Source organism: Penaeus vannamei, chromosome 31 (assembly GCF_042767895.1).
Source record: "Penaeus vannamei isolate JL-2024 chromosome 31, ASM4276789v1, whole genome shotgun sequence".
Lineage (NCBI taxonomy): Eukaryota > Metazoa > Arthropoda > Malacostraca > Decapoda > Penaeidae > Penaeus > Penaeus vannamei.
The window spans coordinates 2377182-2384681 of NC_091579.1; positions in this window are offsets into that span (position 1 = coordinate 2377182).

A 7500-nucleotide genomic window follows, 5' to 3' on the forward strand; every position below is an offset into this window, starting at 1 on the left:
GCCTTCTCAAAGTGCCACCTCAGCATCCATACAACCGAACAACCAGGCCTCTGTCTAGATGACCTGGCACCCCTAGGTCTAAAATTCCTGAAGTCAGTTCAGGTTGAAACATCATTGAGTGAAGGTGAATCGGTGTTGACTCCTGGAACTCATTTGAAGAATACGGCGTGATTAGCCGTGAAAACTAGCTTAACTAACTGGAAATTAATTCTAGTATTAGGGTGAAGTTAGCTGTAGATTCCAGTTCGTCTTTTCCCCGAAGTTAGCGGAAGGCGGGCCTAGGAACTATGGTCAAATTGTAAGTATTATTACTTATTAAATGTATAAGTTCTTTTCACACACAGTGTTTAATATTATCCCATTTTGTCATTCCTACATAATAGGACACTGAACGAAGGAGAGAACCACACCACAGAGATACTGGTTGGGTTGAACACAGTGGTACACGAAACAAAAAGAAACAACACTTATACTAATTAAATCACTTGGAGTACATCGACACGAGAAATACAATATCTATTAAATAAGAACCTATGTCTTGAAGAATAATGATATATATGAGTGAAAATATCAATGATATCGAGATATATGTGAAATAGAGTAATTTAATTCATTTTAAGGTTTCCAGAAATAGTGAATGATGAATCAGAATGATGCCATACTGATCTGAAGTTTTAATGAACAAAAATATTATTGAAACTATCTGAGATAACCTTTGATTAACTTACTAGAGTAAAGTAATAACGAAGATTTATGTTGGGGTAACAATGACCCACATAACATATGGTGGCAGCGAGAAGGATTAATAATAGTATTGTATTCTATGTACTTTAAATAAATTGTCAGTATCGCAGCATTCTGGAAGTGTACGGCAACTATTGCGGGCACCGAGGAAAGTAGAGACTGTTAGACTCACTGACGTACTGGCATGCCAATGAGAGTGTGAGGGACTGCAAAACTGAGTTTTGATTGGCTGAGAGAACAGAGTGTCTGTAACGCTTAAGTTTTAGAGCACGAGCCGCTATCCAATCAGCGACGAGGAATTGGACGAGCGTATGACGTCAGACTACGTAAGGTTGACGTAAGACTCGTAGGACCAATCAGACGACGGTAGACTCATGACTGTGACGTCACTGAGCCACTCGCTCGTGATACCGAGAGCGGTAGTCTGAGAGCTGACGCGAGACAGAGAACATCTCTGAGAGAAAGTCAATTATTGCATGGCTAAGTCTCCACTATTCCTTAATAGTAACTAGATGAATAAAGTTAATTAAGGGGTAAATTCATGCATGCTTATTGATTACACAGTTCAATATAAAAGGATAATTAGAAATTGATTTGTTTGAGTAATATTTTTGGGTTAGTTATCCCTAAAAGTTTTCTTTCACCAATAGAAATTCATAGAAGACGGAGTGGAGGGCATACTAACTTAACACACTACAATTATACTAAGACGGCTAATACAAATATATAACCTTTTATTATATGAATGGAGGTTTGTCCATGGGTTATGAGTGTTTTATTTTTTCTACTGTCTAATTTGTTTTGTGTTTTTGATGGTTAACTAATTACGCTTGTTTTCTTGTGTTTACTTGCGTTCTTATTGGTTTTCGCACTGAAGTGACTACAATTAACGATGGACTCATAAAGATTTCCTGTAATATTGTTGATGCGGGTGACAGTTCATGTCTGAGACAAGATCAAAATCGTTAAATTCTTTAGAAAACAATCCTATAGAGGAGCTGTACGAAGAAGAATACATTTTCACTCTTAGAGAGGCTGAACTACTGCTCGACGTAGTAGAATTACCGGGGGAGGAAGATAACCCTTGTAACTTACACCCGGTTTCGTTAGGAAAACGCAAAATGGACGCGCGATTTGAGCTTTTAGAGGAACAAATGCGCGGCTTAGCTGCACAATTGCAGCAAGTGGTGGAGATGCAATCTCGCAGTCATCGAGCTGCAACAGAAGACACTTCCGAGGCTCAATCAGCTGAAACCACGGCTAATGAAGCACCGAGCCAAGCTGGAACTACAAGACAGTTCAGTACAATGGAAGTATTCACCAGGGACAAGAGTGTTCCCATGTTTACGGGTGGGGAAGAGGGCCTCACCGGTGGGGAATGGCTTGCCCGGGTGGAAGCAGAATTGAAAAGGCGTAACATTACGGGAAAAATAGACGACATTGTTCGCCTTGGGGTACGTTCACACGGAGAAAGGACCCGCTAGAGTGTATGCACATGAGGTGGGAGCTGAAGGAGTCCCCTACCGACGTTTCAGCAAGATGATCCTTTCTCGGTTTAGTGAAGGAAGAAAACCTTGGAACCGTATCCTTCGAGAAGCAGAGAGAAAGAGGGGTGAGACATACAAAGAATGGGCCAAGACACCAAAGGCTCTTCGACTAGACTGCATGCTGATGAAACATTAGCCATTTGACGGAATTTGGCTGAATATTGTGATGGATACTCTCTATGACCATATGGTCGGAAAAGCCGTAGCGAAATATCGGATTGAAGGGACGGAAAAATGGGACCATGACCGTCTAAACTCCATGGATGCTGCCGACTTGATTAAAGAAATTGGAATTTGGATGGAGGATAATCCTCTACTCGACCAACAATTCCAAACTAAGTTAAGCTCCGGGGAAGAAAAACCAGCCATGAAAACCAGAGTCGGTGCTGTAAAAACAGAAAGTCGATCCATGAAAGCGAACGGAGGAAAAAAGTTTCATTGTCCAGAACATGGCTGGAATAAGACGCATGGAAAGGAGGATTGCTATAAGCTGAAAGCAGCCGAAACTTCTTCAACACTGGCGGCAGATAAGCCGCAGAGGAGAGAGAAAAAGGGCAATCCATCTAGCATGATGACATGTTTCCTGTGTCAAAAGAAAGGACATCGGCGAGCCGAATGCCCAATCCAAAAGGACGTCGAGAAATTATTGGCTTCAAAAAACGGAGCCAAGCCGTCCAAGACGGACGGCAACACGGAGTAGAGGAAGGGAGACACCAGAGAATGGAGGAGACCGTGGACTATCGCATTCCCATGCTAGGACCACCACCTCCAGAATATATGATGACTGAAGTGTTTGTACCACAGAATGACAGAAGTTTTGTCGCTGTGTGGGACTCTGGTGCAAAACCCAATCTGGTCAAACTATCACTTTATCGGGCACATGAGGACGTGAAGAAGAAGGACTCTACGAGACAAAGAGACGTACCTTCTCCGCTAGTTCCCCATAACGTGACAGTAAGTGGTATCCTTGATGCAGAACCAGTGAAAGCACTTGGACTGGCCAAGATGACTTTCATTATTGGGGGAAAGCAGTTTACTGGTGATTGTTTTGTATTCGAGGATCATGCAATCCATTTCCCAGGTAATTGTGATCTGCTTATTGGAACGGCCTTTATGAGGACTCACAAGCTGGATCTAAGTTTTCAGTATTGGAGGGTTCATCATAAACAAAGGCCATTGGTGGAGTGCCTACCTACCCCCATCGATAATAAACAGGTGCATGACATAGCTGGAGTGGTTGATCAACCAATTAACGCTAACTGTGGAGATGCACCGATGACCTGTTCTTCTGATGTGGCATTCAACAGTGTTGCCGACAAAGAGGACACAGTTGTAATAGTCTCTACTGGGGTTTACACCCTTCCTGCTGGGAAGGCATCCATCATTTTAGGGAGCCTTAAGCAGAAGGACGAGAGACTCAAAAACGGAACCTCGATTTTAATCAGTGGGTTACCGTTGGGAGAGAACTGTATCGTTATCCCTGTGGTAGCCAAGGCAGAAGATGTTGTGAAAGTCTTGGTCTGCAACTTCGGTCGCACACCGTTCTTGGTTCATAGCAAGAGAACCATTGCCAATGCTGTGTCTATCCAAGATGATGAAGAGGAGCAGCTGGGACGTTTACCGACCGACCACTGGGAAAAACAACGAGTTCTCACAAGGATGAGCATCAATGCCGTGGTCACTGAGGTGAAACCGGATGATGTAGAGGAAGAGGATCCCCTGGATCAAGCTCTTCAAATTGATCCATGTTGTGTGGTGAAAAACGGGCCAGTGTATGATGAGAAGCGCTTCCAGAAACTTCTGAAAGCACTGGACGCTGATCGCTGGATCCTGAAGGAAGACCAACGCAAAGCAGCAGAGTCCATGATATGGGAATTCCAAGAGGCATTCAACCTTAAAGAGGAACCTTTAGGAAGAACCAATCTTGTTGAGCACAAGATAGAGACAGGCCAGTGATCGAGTATATGTTCCACCTAGGTTCATCCCATATGCTCTACGACCTGCTGTGGAAGCAGAGGTCCAGGCTCTGAAGGAGCAAGGCCATATTCGAGTCAGTTCTTCTGAATGGAATGCACCAATTGTTCTAGTGAAGAGAAAGGACAAATCGCATCCTCGGCTCTGTGTAGATTACCGGGCTTTGAACAGCCAAACCAAGCTTGAGTTCTACCCTTTGCCACTGATAGAAGACATCCTGTACCAAGTTAGTCAGAGCAAATGGTTTTCGACGCTTGACTTGCGTAGCGGGTACCATCAAGTACCACTGGATGACGACTCAATACCGAAGTCAGCCTTCACCACCCATGAAGGACATTTCGAGTACACAGTGATGCCGTTTGGTCTGTCTAATGCACCTCGAACGTTCCAACGCCTCATGAACCGAGTCTTCAGTGGCCAAATCGGACAAGGGTTGCAGTTGTTCTTAGACGACATAGCTATATACACGGATGATAGTGATAGGCATCTACAGGTACTGAAGGAAGCACTGGGTCGGTTGATAAAGGCTGGACTAAAGGCTAGTCCTGAGAAGACACGATTATTCCAACAAGAAATAAACCTTTTAGGGCATCGTGTAGGGCATGGGGAAGTTAAAGCGGCGCTAGACAAGTTAGCTGCTGTAAAAGACTTTCCCACACCCAAAAATCGACGTGAAGTAAGACGATTTCTTGGTCTAACTGGGTATTACAGACGATTCATAGAGAAATATGCCCAAAAGGCCCAACCTCTTACAAAGTTGACCTCAGAGAAACAACCTTTCATTTGGGGAAGTGAACAAGAGGAAGCATTTGAAGTGCTGAAGAGAAGTCTACTAAAGGAGCCAGTGTTGAGATCTCCTGACTTCTCACGAACGTGGTACATCTCTACTGATGCCAGTAAGGGAGCTATTGGTGCCATTTTAGCACAGAGGTATGACGGACACTTTTGCCCTGTGTCATATTTCAGTCGCCAGCTTCGAGGAGCTGAGCTTCGCTATGATGTGATGGAGAAAGAAGCGCTCGCTGTAATCGAGGCTTTGAAGAAGTTTAAACCTCTTATATGGGGATTAGAAGTGATTGTCATGTCGGATAATCGCTCTTTGCAGTGGCTTTTCCACAAAGCTAAGGATGGTAATGCACGTGTCACCAGATGGGCCTTAACTGCTCAGTCTTTCGGCGCTAAAATTCTGTACCATCCGGGAAAGCTGAATGCTGCAGCTGATGCACTATCTCGTATTGAAGCACCAGAAGGAGTGGATCCTGAAGATATTGAGAAAGCATCAACGATGATAATCGATGAAGCTCAAAACTGCCGGATATTGATGGCAGTAGTAGCCAATAATCTTGGAGGGAAAACAAGACAAGATGAACAGGAAGATGATGAGGAAGATGGTCACCCTTGGTCTATCGATGAAATGATCCGGGAACAAAACCAAGATCCTTTATACTCACCTGTAATCAAGTACTTGCAGACGAAGAACCTTCTCGACAAGAGGAAAGTGGACCCGAACTTGGTGGTAGAAGATTATTTCCTTGATCAAGGGCTCCTCTACAAACAAGTCAGGACACCTAATTCAGCGCGAGATATAAAGGAAGTGCTGTGTGTGCCTAGAACACTAGTTCCGAAAGCTTTGGCACTTGTACACTTAGCACCACTAGGAGGTCATGGTGCTGAGGAGAGGACCAAGTTTAGGGCGAAACAAAACTTTACTTGGCGTGGTATGGACAGGGATATAGCTGAGTATTGCAGGAAGTGCATTACTTGTGCGAAGTTTAAGGGACGTGCACACCCACTGACTCCCTTAAGAAGATATCCTGTTCCACTGGAACCTTTCCAAATGGTTTCGATGGATCTGATGGGACCTTTCCCTCTGACCGAGCGAGGAAACCAGTATATCTTGGTAATAGTGGACTTTTTGACACGATTTGCCGTTGTCAGAGCCTTACCCAACAAATATGCTGAGACCGTAGCTGAGGCTGTAAGTGAGGTGTTTGCAGACCTCGGGATTCCTCAGACGGTATTAACGGACCAGGGACGCGAATTTAGGAATGAAATCCTGAAGGAGATGGCGAAGCATATGCAGTTTCAGCATCATAAAATTACTGCATACCATCCAGCGTCCAATGGACTCTGTGAACGGACCAATCAGCAAGTTCTCAATATTCTACGAGGGATGGTGGACGGAAAAGATCAGTACTGGGATCTTTACCTAAAGGACACCCAAATGGCTTTGAATTCTGCTTACCACAAAGCAATTGGCGATACGCCGTATTACGCCATGTACAACCGGGACCTGAAGACTTCAGACCTTTGGTGGACCAGACCCACAAGTTTTGGAGGTCCACCTGATGAGGATTTCATAACTGCAAGGACTCAACGGTCCAAAGAGGTGTACGAATATGTACGAGACAACTTGCTAAGAGCAGCAGATGAACAGTGTAGGATTCGCCAGAAGAAATCCAAAGACACTACAGTACTGCCTGGGATGAGAGTTTTCATCAAGGCTGTGAAGAAGAAGGGTGACAGCAAATTATCTCCCCGCTGGGAAGGACCCTTCCGAGTCGTTGAGCAAATACGACCATATGTCTACAGGATTAAACACCTACAGACAGAAAAGATGAAGGAAGTTCATCTCGAGAATATGAAGATCGCGCTGGAGGCCAGTATTCCGAGATCGCTAGCCCCAGAAGCAAGAAGACCTTATCCACAGGAGACACATTCAGATATTAGACCTGAAGGTACATCTGAAGAAGAAGAAGCACGTGAAGAAGAGTATGTCATGAACTTCCCAACGAATGACGATGGAAAAGGAACTTCAGAGAGCAACCAAGATTGGGCTCAAGAGTCAAGTGAGGTAGATGACCTAGCACAAGATGTAGTTGCAGGAGATTCCAACAATGCTGATAAAGCTAATGTTTCGAATAATGTTAATGTGTTACCTAGTATGAATGTTGATGAGTCTGATGGACTACAAACCACTGATTCTTATAATATTAGGCATGACACAAACACTAAAGACCTTTCACCAAAACCAGAGGTTGCAACTAATGATGCGAGTGCAAGTACTGAGAGTGAAAGAAGTAACAATAAAACTGTGCATGATGAGTTGAGTGAGCATGGTAGACGTACCAGTGGACGCACGAGATATCCACCGGGATACTATACTAGGCTGCATGAAGGACCGCAGGATTAATCAACCACACCACTAACAAACGGACACAAACAACACTAATCA